Below are 12,622 nucleotides of genomic sequence, written 5' to 3'. Positions count from 1 at the left end.
CAAGTTTGAGATGATTGGAGGACTGCACCTTTCTAATGTCAGCAGGTAGAATATTCTGACCCTGCTGTGACCCAATAGCAATTTGCTCATGAGATGAATGAACTCCCTGTAGGGTGCTGCTACAAGCAGTCCTTTCAGTTCAGCTATTTGCATGATTTTTCTTCTTAGCCCTGGGCTGGCCACAGGATTTTAAATACATTTATATTAGTAATTCTCTTGCAAACTATCTTCTGGCAGTGTGCTGGGATGTTTATTCTGGGATTTGCCAGGTGAGGCTCCTGTTTCCTAACTTGCTCTATGGTTCTTTTCCTTGCTTTTTGTGCCTAGTTACCATTCTCTTCTCTACAATGAACTCAGTTTCTCTGAGGGTTATCCAGGCTATTGCAAGTCTCAGGAGAATACTGCATGCAGATGTGGTTGCCTCATCTAAAAAAAGTTAGACTTGGCATTGGAAAAAGTTCAGAAAAGGTAAACAAGATAAAGGGGTTGGAATGGCTGCCATATGAGGAGAGATTAATAAAACTGATACTTTTCAGCTTGGAAAAGAGACAAATAAGGGTGGATATGGCAGAAGTCTATAAAATCATGACTGGTGTGGAGAAAGTAAAGAAGGAAAAGTTATTTATTTGTTCCCATAACACAAGAACTAGGGGTCACCAAATGAAATTAATAGGCAGTAGGTTTAAAGCAAACAAAAGGAAGTATTTCTTCACGCAACTGTGGAACTTCTTGCTGGAGGATGTTGTGAAGACCAGAAATTGAACAGGGTTCAAAAAAGATCTAGATAAGTTCATGGAAGATAGGTCCATCAATTACTATTAGCTGGGATGGGTAGGAATGGTGTGCCTAGCTTCTGTTTGTTAGAAGCTGGGAATGGGCTACAGGGGATGGATCACTTGGTGATTATCTGTTCTTTGCATTTCTTCGGAAGACAGGATACTAGACTAGATGGACCTTGGTCTGACCTACTATGGCCATTCTTATGGTAAGGTCATATTTCGAAGTATTTTGCTGCAGCTCAGCGTTTACTCAGATTCCGCTTTCATCAAAATGTGTTCTGGTTTTAGTTGTAGTTGTTTGTCTTCCATTACTTGGGTCCTCAAGAAAGTTTATTAAATAATTTAAAGGAAAAAAATCACATTCTGTAAAATAAAATAGTGAGGTCTATAGGCAAGGAGTTCTCATAATAAAACTAAAATATATTTTTTGGGGGGGGAACAGTTTCCATTCTCATTCAAAGAGGTGGCAGTAAGCATTTTTACTGAAAAGTGGGAACATCTGTGACGGAAGTGTAGGACATCAACATTACAGATTGGTTAATATTTTCTAATTTATTGTAGTGGCAATTTAATAATCAGGAAAAATGTGATAAAGAAATCAAATGCTCAGTTATTTATGAGAAGACTTCAAAGCTAACTTTTTTATTGCAAACAAATTTTAGGCCCCTCCAATTGTCTTATGAGAAGAGGAAAATTGCCAACCATATGGAATTCATGAATCCAGCCTCGGATCTAGTAATAAAATTGCATTTGGTGGAAATAGATCTTGTTAGCAATTCCACCATTATCTTTATTTACAGACTGCCAGTCCCTGTTTATAAGAAGGACAGTTTCTTCAAAATCTGGATGTGGAGCCTGCAGATATATTGTAAATCTCAGTGGTATTTGAGATTTAGAAAATTGGCAATGACATATCAAGAAGCTGCACTTGTTAACTGCATGAGATGTCTAATCAAAGGAGACTTTTAAATAGAATATACTCCTCATGTCATAATTCTAACAGACAAATTCTAAACTAGATGCATACATTGATAAGAAAAGATGGAAGGTATCTCGACTGTGTATCAACTCTATGTATTTATGGGAACATCTTCCAAGACAATGACTGCCTCCCGAGACTTATAATAATAATGCCCAAATGGTGGTTTTAAGGAGATGTCTTCTAAATCCTTGGAAGGAATTTTTTACAGACATTTCATTTCTTTTACACTGATGTTTTTACCAAGGCTCTGTTTTTCTCTTAATGTGCAAGTATATATTTCAAGTTATGAATCCAAAGAATAAGTGAAAACTCATACTTCCATTAGAGTCAGCATAGCCAAGTGATAAGAGCATGGATGGGGAGAGCCAGGATGCCAATCTTCCTTTAATAGCACAAATAGTAGTAACTCTTCCCAGGTGGCAGAATGTGAATGTTTTTCAGCTCCAGATTTCCACTCAATGCTGCTTTCATTCCTTAGAGACATATGTTGCCTAGGAGCATTACATAGATTTACATTTATGTTCTGCTTTAATACTCTAGGTTTCCTGAATATGGAGTTAAGTCACTTACTCATACTGTGCTAGATGCAATCTGTGTATCTAACCCTGTGTCCTGTGATCCACCACTTCAGTACAACCTGTTGGTGCAGTGATAGAGCATCTGGATAGGCGTCATGACTCAAAGACACTGTGAAAATGCCAGGTTGGTGGAGTACATCAGTCAAGGCCCCACCTTGTTGCATACACACCTCAGTTCTGGTGAGTTTCATGCCATAAACTAGAGATCCCCAAGAGAAACCTTTGAGAGATTATCTGCAGAAAGCAGAATTACAGCTAAGTAATTATTTCTAAAAGTGGCCCATTGAGATTTTGCTATAGGCTCAATCATAGAATCCTAGGGCTGGAAGAGATCTTAGGAGGTCAATGAGTCCAGCCCCCTGCCCAAAGCAGAATCAACCCCAACTAAATCATCCCAGTCAGGGTTTTGTCAAGATGAGAATTAAAAACCTCTAGGGATAGAGATTCCTTACCTCTCTAAGTAATCTATTCCAGTGTTTCACCACCCTCCTAGTGAATAGTTTCCCCTAATAACCAACCTAGACTTCCCCACTGCAACTTGAGATCATTGCTCCTCGTTCTACCATCCATCACTACTGTGAACAGCCTTTCTCCATCCTCCTTGGAACTTCTCTTCGGGAAGTTGAAGGCTGCTATCAAATCCTCCCTCACTCTTCTGCAGACTAAACAAGCCCAAATCCCTCAGCCTCTACTCATAGGTCATGTACTCCAGCCCCCTCATCATTTTGGTTGCCCTCCATTGGACTCTCTTCAATGCATCCTTTCTACAGTGGAGGGCCCAGAATTGGATGCAATACTCCAGATGTGGCCTTACCAGTGCCAAATAAAGGGGAATAATAACTTCTCTAGATCTGCTGGCAATGTTCCTCCTAATGCACCCTAATATGCCATTAGACTTCTAGGCTACGAGGGCACGCTGTTGACTCGTATCCAGCTTCTCATCCACTGTAATCCCCAGGTCCTTTTCTGCCAAACTGTTCCTTAGCCAGTCAGTCCCCAGCCTATAACAATGCTTGGGATTCTTCTGTCCCATGTGCAGGACTCTGCACTTGTCCTTGTTGAACCTCATCAGATTTCTTTTGGCCCAATAATTCAATTTGTCTAGGTCCCTCTGGACCTTACCCTTACCCTCCCAATGTATCTACCTCTCCCCCTAGCTTAGTGTCATCCGCAAACTTGCTGAGGGTGCAATACATCCTCTCATCCAGGCCATGAATAAAGATGTTGAACAAAACCTGCCCTAGAACTGATCCTTGGGGCACTCCACTAGAAACCAACCGCCAACCAGACATGGAGCTGTTGATCACTACACGCTGTGCCCGACAGTATAGCCAGCTTTCCAATCCCTTACAGTCCATTGATCCAATCCATCCTTCCTTAACTTCTTAACTTACTGGCAAGAATACTATGGGAGACCATATCAAAAGTTTTGCTAAAGTAAAGGTATATCACATCCACACTCGCGTCCACAGAGCCAGTTAGCTCATCATATAAACTGATCAGGTTGGTCAGGCATGACTTGACCTTAATGAATCCACGTTGACTATTCCTGATCACTTCCCCTCTTCAAAGTCCCTCAAAATGGATTCCTTGAGGATCCCCTCCATGATTTTTCTGATGACTGAGATGAGGCTGACCATCTATAATTTCCTGGATTTTCCTTCTTCCCTTTTTTGAAGACGGGCACTACATTTGCCTTTTTCCAATCGTCCAGAACCTCTCATGATCTCCATGAATTTTCAAAGATGAAGGCCAAAGGCTCTACAATGACATTTGCCAACTCCCTCAGTGCTCTTGGATGCTTTAAATCTGAACTCATGGATTTATGTATGTCTAGCTTTTCTAAATAGTTCTTAACCTGTTCCTTCTCCACTGAGGGCTGCCCACCTCCTTCCCATGCTGTGCAGTCTAGTGTCTGGGAGCTGACTTTTTCTGTGAAGACAGAGGCAAAAAAAGCATTGAGCACTTCTTTTCCCACTAGGTTACCTCCCTCATCCAGTAAGGGCCCTACACCCTCCTTGATCACTCTCTTATTGCTAACATGCCTGTAGAAACCTTTCTTGTTACCCTTCGCATACCTTGCTAGCTGCAATTCCAATTGCACTTTCGCCTTCCTGATTGCTCACCTATATTCTCTAGCAATATATTTATACTCCTGCCTAGTCATCTGTTCAAGTTTCCACTTCTTGTAAGTTTCCTTTCTGTTTAATCTTGTTTAATCTCTCCAAGGATTTCCCTGATAAGCCAATCTGGTCGCCTACAATATTTGCTTTTCTTACTGCGCATTGGGATGATTTGTTCCTGTGCCTTCAATGAGGCTTCTTTAAAATACTGCCAGGTCTCCTGGACTCCTTTCCCCTTCATGTTAGCATCCCATGGGATCCTGCCCATCAGTCCCCTAAGGGAGTCAAAGTCTAATTTTCTGAAGTCCAGGGTATATGTTTTGCTGCTCTCCTTTCTTCCTTTGGTCAGAATCCTAAACTCAACCATCTCATGATCACTGCTGCCCTGGTTGCCACCCACATCTACTTTCCCTACTAATTCCTCCCTGTTTGTGAGCAGCAGGTGAAGCTGTGCATGGCTCCTCGTTGGTTCCTTCAGCACTTGTAGCAGGAAGTTGCCCCAACATTCTCCAAAAACTTCCTGGATTGCCTCAATGCCCTCTTAGGTCAGGGTTTTTCAGTCTCTGACTTGTGGCACACCGCTGGGTTCTGGGAATGTGTCCATCGATTATGTGGGAGGCCGTAGAGAGTGAGTGTTGGAAATCGTGCCCTGTGCTATGGTCCTGTGAGACTGACTAGGTGTGAGACTGTAACCTGGTACACAGGGTTGCAGAGCTGCTCTGCACTGTCATGATGTCAGGGGAAAGCAGGGCCTGTCAAATTTCACTGCCTCCCCATCTGCCAAGTTGGAATGCCACTCTAACAAATCTAGCTTGGCCGACTGCCCCCATCAGGAGAGCCAGGCCAAACTTGAGTACTGCTGCAACCCAGGTGGTCTCAATGTTTGAAGCCAGAAATTGAGACAAGGCAGGAGCTGCAGCAGCCCCCACAACAGTGTGCACAGTATACTTAGTTCCTATTAGGTTAATGTGTATATGCTGTTAAGAAATAGTAAGGCAAATATGTGTTCACTAAAGCTATTAACTAGGTTACAACAGGCCTCGTCATACTGTACCAGGCCAACCACTGTGAACTTCGATGTGGAAGAGGGTCAAATCCCGGATGAACACATGGAAATCCAAGACCATGGAGATTTTCCAGCTGATAATTCATCATCGTTCCCCAATTAAGCTGTAATACCGGAAGATATTCACCCACAGATGATTTGAAGCAATTTCAAGAGCTTCTCAAAAGCGTAGCTGTGAGCTAAGATGTCCAGCTTCAGAAACTCAAAAGAGAAACAACACCATCTCCTGAAGAATATCCATCCCTCCTCGCAGGGGAGGATCACACTGCCCATGGATAGGCTATCATGGAGGTCTCAGATGAAATTTGGCAAACGCCCACTTCTATCCAACCAACATTTAAGAAGGCTGACAGGAAATACTTTGTCCCTCCAAAGGACTTACATTTCATTTTTTTCTCACCCTGTCACAGCCAAATCCCCACTCTGGCACGATGAATGCACAAGTAGAGGCCTGCAAAAGTACCCCAGAACCTTATCTTTCCAGCCTTTGGTATAAAACTTCCCCCAAAATCTTAAAAACCTAGATTTTGGGGATAAAAATTCACTGCCACCACCTAAGTAATGATAAGAAAACCAGGGAAGAGATCGCTTGGGAAATCTCAGCCCTAAAGTAAAATCAGGACACCCAAAAAGTATCCAATACCAGGTTAATAAAAAAAGAAAGAACTTTTATTATCATCACAGTACTCCTGTTACAAGCATAATGACTAGATGGAAAAGTCACCAATTAATATGCTCCTGGGGGACCCCCATGAGCCAAAAGCTTAGTTACAAAGGAGAAGAAAACCCATTTTAAATGCACAGACATCAGATTCCCATTCTCAAACTAAAACAATAGAACGGATTTATCTAAACTTTACCCTACATACAGATAGTGAAGAGTCTTTTCTTGGAGAGAGAAACATGGAGGGAAAAACCCCAAAATTCCTTTGTATCAGTTTGTATCACTTCTAGCAGCTGATGTGGAGGTGTGAACACCAAGAGAAACTGCTTTTGTACTTCACAGTCTTTGTTTAATCCTAAACTGATGGTGTCAAATTTGCAGATCAACTGTAGCTCAGCAGTGTCTCTTTGAAGTCTGGTCTTGAGGTTTTTTGCTGCAGGATGGCTAATTTTAAATCTGCTACTGTGTGTCCAGGGAGATTGAAGTGTTCTCCTACAGGTTTTTGTATATTGCCATTCCCAGGGCTCGACAAATACACTTGCCCGCTTGCCCATGGTGAGTAGATTTTACCAGCTGGCAAGTGCAGAAGCGTACTGGCCCAGTGGGCTATTGTAACGGGCTGGCCTAAGCCCGCACTATGGGCAGTGTGGCCCCATCTGATCTGCCAGCCGGCAGAGGAGCAGAGTGCTGCCGGGGAGGGGGAACTGCAGCAATTCTCAGCACCGGGCTTCTTGCGTACATCTGCGGCGCGAGGAGGTGGGGCACCAGCAGACGCCAGGACACTGGCATGACGTGGCCCTGCCAATTTAAAGGTCTGCAGCAGCTCGGCTCTGGCCATGTTTCCCCAGCAGCTGGCTGTGGCGCACAGCGCAGCCAGGCCTTACCCCGCCGGCTCCAATCCTGCTATGGCCCCAGTCTCCTCACCAATGAGAGACCACTCCCGGCCGACTGCCCGGCTCGCTGCGCCCACCCCGCACCCCATCTGGCTCCCGCCATCCATTCCCCATGCCCCCCCCTGCACCCCAGATCCCCTGCTCTCCCTCTGGCTCTGTGCTGCCCTTGCATCCCGCACCCTGCTCCACTGATCCCTGCCCCCCCAGCTCTGTGCTGCCCATTCTCTGCATTGCCCCTAGACCTCGATCCCTCTGCCCCTCCCATTTCCCACTTCCCATTCCCCATGCCTTCACCACACCCCACACCCTGCTTCCCCTGATCCCTGCGTCCCTCTGGCTCTGTGCCTCCTGTTCCCCATGCCACCCCTCCCCCCTCCACTGTTCCCTGCACCTCTCTGGCTCTGTGCTGTCCCTGCACCTAGTTTCCCCTGTGGGTCAGGAGTGAGGGGTGCTTGTCATAGGGAGGGGCTGGACAGGGCAGGGAAAAGGCTGCTGTAACCCAGCAGTGAGTGAAAGGGGGAGTTCATTTGAAGTGCCTTTGCCTTTATGGAAAAAAATGAATGAAAATGTTATTTGCGATTTATAGGGCTAAAATGCTGGGACAAAAATGAAAACAAACAAACAAACAAAAACCATTGCAAAATGCAAACATGTAAGACAACCAAAAAGGGGGGGATGTTTTGCTTGGGGCAGCAAGAAACCTATTGCTGTCCCTGGGGGAGGGGAAGGGTCTGGGCTGGGCTGTGGGGAGGAGAGGGGAAGGGGCAAATATAGGGAAGGCGCTTGTGCTGAGGGAAGGGGAGGGGAGGAGGTCAGGAGAAGAAGAAGAAAGGGGGAGGCACCAAGGGACAGGGGTGCAGGAGAGACAAATCCCAGGGGGCCAAGTGCAGACAATGAGGAAAAGGGCAGGAGGGGAGGTGTCAGTGGGAGGAGGGAACAGGGTGATGCTGGGAGAGGAGAGAGTAAGGGCACTGGGGGCTAAATGGGAAGAGAGGTGCTAGGCGAAGGCTTGAAAGAAGGGGTGGGCATGAGGAAGGTGGGGATGGGGCAAGGCATGTGTGAGGACACAGGGGCATGAGGGGAATGGGGGCAGAGGGTGCTGAGGGGGTGAATATCAGGGAAAAAGAGAGCAAAGGGGGCAGGGGCAGTGAGGGAAACGGGAGGCACCAGGAGGGTACAGGTGTCAGGAGATTCTGAGGGTGAAGTAGAAGGGCAGGCACCTGCAGGGGAGAGACCAGCACCAGAGGAGAGAGGTAAGGCAGGTGTGTAGAGGGAGGTGTTAGGAGAGGGGATGAGGAGGGGTAGCTCACATGATCAGCGTGGGGCTACTAGAGGAGTGGGCATGGGGGAGAGAAGTGCTGGTGGAGGGGGGCAGGTCTCAGGAAGGCTGAGGGCAGTGAGAAGGGCAGGAGTCAGGACAGCAGAGGGGGTTGGGGGGCAGCAGGCACCAGGGGAGATGATGGAGCAAGGGGAGGAGACATGGCAGCAGAGGGAAAAGGTAGAAGTTTATAAGATATTTATTAATAACTTGGGTGATATTTATTAAGAACGTGTTAGTAATTACTGTTCTTATTCTTATTAGGAATTTATGCCATTAAAAAAAACACTTTTTTGGAGGGTAGGGTGGCGAGTCCCTTTTTGTCTGGCAAGCAGGGTTTTCTATAATTTGTCGAGCCCTGGCCATTCCTAATATCTGATTTGTGTCCATTTATTCTTTTACGTAGGGACTGGCCAGTTTGGCCGATGTATATAGCAGAGGAGTATTGCTGGCACATGATGGCGTATATTATATTGGTAGATGTGCAGGTGAATGAACCAGTGATAGTGTGGCTGATCTGGTTAGGTTCTGTGATGGTGTCACTGGTGTAGATATGCGGGCAGAGTTGGCACGGGACGTTCTGGGATGGAAGGACCTGAAAATGTGATACTTGAACAAAGCATGTCTTTCCCCCAGGCAACACAGGAAGTCAGCATGCTAACTGACACGGGCTTGAGACATGCTGTGCAAAATGCCCCTTTTCCCAATGCTCCAGGAGTCAGAAGAATGCGTCCCCCCAATATTCGTCACCAGAATCTGAAGTGCACTATACCAGATGAAGAAAGGAAAAGCTCCAGGCAAAGATGGAATAACGTCAGAAATGATTTCTGCAGGAGGTGAAAAACTTTGGAAGGCCCTCACTTTCAGATTTAGTCGATATCTTGAAGAAGGAAAAATAACATCAAGCTGGAAGGAGTTGAATACCATCTTGCTGCACAAGAAGGGTGATCGAGAAAATCTTAAGAATGACCGCCCTATATGCCTACTCTCTCATATTTACAAGCTCTTTACAAAGGTGATAACGAACCGACTTTCACAGAGCTTGGATGAACAGCAGCTGAGAGAGAAGGCAGGGTTTCAAAGAAATTTAAGCATGATTGAGCATATATTTACCCTTAGCCAGCTTCTAGAAAGAGCGAGGGAATACAGACTTCCGCTGTGCATTGCTTTCGTCGACTATGAAAAGGTCTTCGATAGCATTGAGTTCAACACAATATTAAAGGCGCTCGCAGAGCAGGGTATCAACACACAATATATCAATTTGTTGAAGGAAGTGAATACTGGATGTACAACAGATATTACTCTCCTCGAAACTTCCCTCTGTATCCCAACTGAGAAAGGCGTGAAGCAAGGAGATACGATTTCACCAAAACTATTCACTGCATGCCTCGAAATGGTTATGAACAAGATCAACTGGAGGAGTGGTGTCAACATAAACGGAGAACGATTATCCCATCTCAGATTCGTGAACGACATTGTATTAATTGCCAAAAGGACCAACCAATTGCAGAGCATGCTACGAAGACTTGACAAGAAAAGCAGTCAGGTCGGTCTGAATATGAACCACTGCAAAATGAAATACATGTGATCAGATGTCTTACAAAAAGCCCAAATAATGGGAACAGGAGAAGAAATCGAAGCAGTGTAACAGTACATATATTTGAGCCAAGAAGTTAATATGCGCCAAGACCTGAATGGAGAACTCTCGTGACCACACGTACAAATATCTTCAATTCAACAGTGGTGCCAGCCATGTTGTATGGCAGTGAAACATGGGCACTGATGAAGAGAGAAGAGCAGCAACTATTGGTAGCTGAAAGGGCAATGGAGCAAACTATGTTGGGAATTTTCCTTCTGGATCATATTCCAAATGAAATGATCAGAGAACACAGCGGCGTGAAAGATATCATCGTGGAAAGCAGACATAACAAAATGCTATGGGCAGGCCACACAGAACGGCTCACGGACAATAGGTGGACCACAATTATTGCTGAGTGGTACCCGCAAGAACAGAAAAGACCACCCGGTTGGCCTCCAAGAAGATGGGAAGATGACATTGTTAAATGTTTTGGACAAACGTGGAGAAGAAAGGCAAGGGTGTGAGAAGAATGATGGACATGTTATGATCGGCGCAGTCTTAATGATAGCTGAAGACCTATTGATCCAGGTAATCCAGGTGATCTGAATAAATGTGTTCCTACTCTGTAGAAGACTTGCTGAAATGAGTTATTTCCATTTATAAATCCCATGAACATTCTTTGTTATATGACCATTACAAATGACAGAAGCTTTTGATGCAGTATACTTTAGTTTAATTGAAAAACAGTTTTCAGTAGCTTTAGAAACTACAGAATGCTATCAAGTGCTGGTAAAAGATAATCACTAGTATTTTTAAAGTGCTTCTTTGTTTGTAGCTATTTAGTTTTCCAACCACAATGATGTGTGGAAACCCATTTTTCAGAAGAGATGAGTCTTTACTTTACTTCTATAGAAATAATTTTAAAAACATTTGAGCTTCTCACATTATTTATAGGTTTTAACTTGATATGGTTCAATTTGAGAGTAGGTTTGCCACCTATGAAATGCAAAAACCTGGCACTCCCCCACCACAACCCGAACAAGAAGGCAATCTGCAACCTCCCACCTTCAACCACTTCCAGTATCTAGAGAGAACACACATAGACAAGATTGATAACACTGCACAAATGAGAATATGTGTGATTCAAAACCTCTTCATTTACATAGGCTTGTCAGTTGATGGGCAGACAGTTTCTGTATTTTCAAAAGTTTTGATCTGTTGTTGCTTAAACTATAGAAGTGGAAACACTGAAGTATCCTTTATCTGGACACAGAAACTTTTAATATTAAATACCTCAACTGACAAATCCATAAAGCCCCTGGACTAGCTGGTCAAATATTGGCAAGGCGGTGACCCTAATCTGAGGTATGGACTCTGCAATGCTTTTATTCCAGAGAGTGAGCTTGGAACACTAGTGGAAGATCTGCTTGTGGCAGCATAAAATGTTGCAGGAAAGTAGCATAGTAGTCTAAATAACTTTTTTTAAGTCACAAAGATACATGCTGTATTTCAAGAACAGACAGAAGTGTTCCTATGGGTTTGCAAATGCTTACAATTGTTAAACTGGAAATGTGGAACTTATTCCCAGAAATTCATGGTTGCTGCCAGGCCTCGTTCAAGACAGCATTTAAAAGTCATCAAGCCAAAGTCAGTTAAAGGTGACTTTTTGGCATCAGATGGCCGTTTACTAGAAGATATTAAATTTGTTTGATTTTAGTCTGATTTTTAGAAGACTTTTATCAATATAATAAAACAGCGCCATGACAGTCTTCCTTATTGGCAGTACCAGAAGATGCTGAGAACAAATAAATATGGATTTTTAAATTATCTTCTTTAATTGATCCAGATCAGGATTTTGAGACAAACTATAACTGTCGGAAAACTTTATTGCTGCCCATGCTATTTCTGTGGAAGAAAGAAAAATTAATTCTCTGGAGCTGTTAGTCAGGTTCATTTTATGACTACTATGGTATATTCAGTTTAAAGGCCTGGTGCTGTACCTATTGAAATCAGTAGACATTTTACCTGTACAGCTGCTTAAGTCTTGTAAAGAGCCAGTGAATTTGGGGTTTATACCATATGAATTCATTCATTTTCATTGAATTACAGGATTGTTCTTTCCCCAGGCATATTAAAAGAACAATTCATGTGTAAAGATATCTGAAAAACATGTATCTCTTCTGCGAAGAGAGTATAATTTTTTAAGTATAAGCAGGAAGGATTTTACAAAGAAGAGCAGTTTTTTTCCCCCAGAGTAATGTTGCATACAGACTGGAGATTGCTTTTCTATTGAATTGTATAATGAAAAATCAATCTGTTTAATGGTTGGCAAACTTTGACATTCAAATAAAAATGCTGCTGGTATTTTCATAAAGACCTGTAGGCAAAACTAGATTCGGTGACTTTAATTTATGCAGTAGCAAATGTCTGCCAAAACAATGTACAAATGCCTGTATAATGAGGCAGTAATAACTATGAAGAAAGAAAAGGGAAGAAAGGAAACAGAGGCCAAACTTCTCCATTTTTAGATTAAATAAATCCATAAAAATTTTCATTGTAAAATGTTACGTTTCTACAATCACCCTTTACAAAGGTTCATTTTATTTTTAGAACAATTTCCTGAAGTCATCAAAACATTTG

The sequence above is a fragment of the Pelodiscus sinensis genome, chromosome 13 (genome assembly GCF_052426305.1).
Source record: "Pelodiscus sinensis isolate ZL-2025 chromosome 13, ASM5242630v1, whole genome shotgun sequence".
NCBI lineage: Eukaryota > Metazoa > Chordata > Testudines > Trionychidae > Pelodiscus > Pelodiscus sinensis.
Note: the sequence above shows the minus strand (reverse complement) of the source record.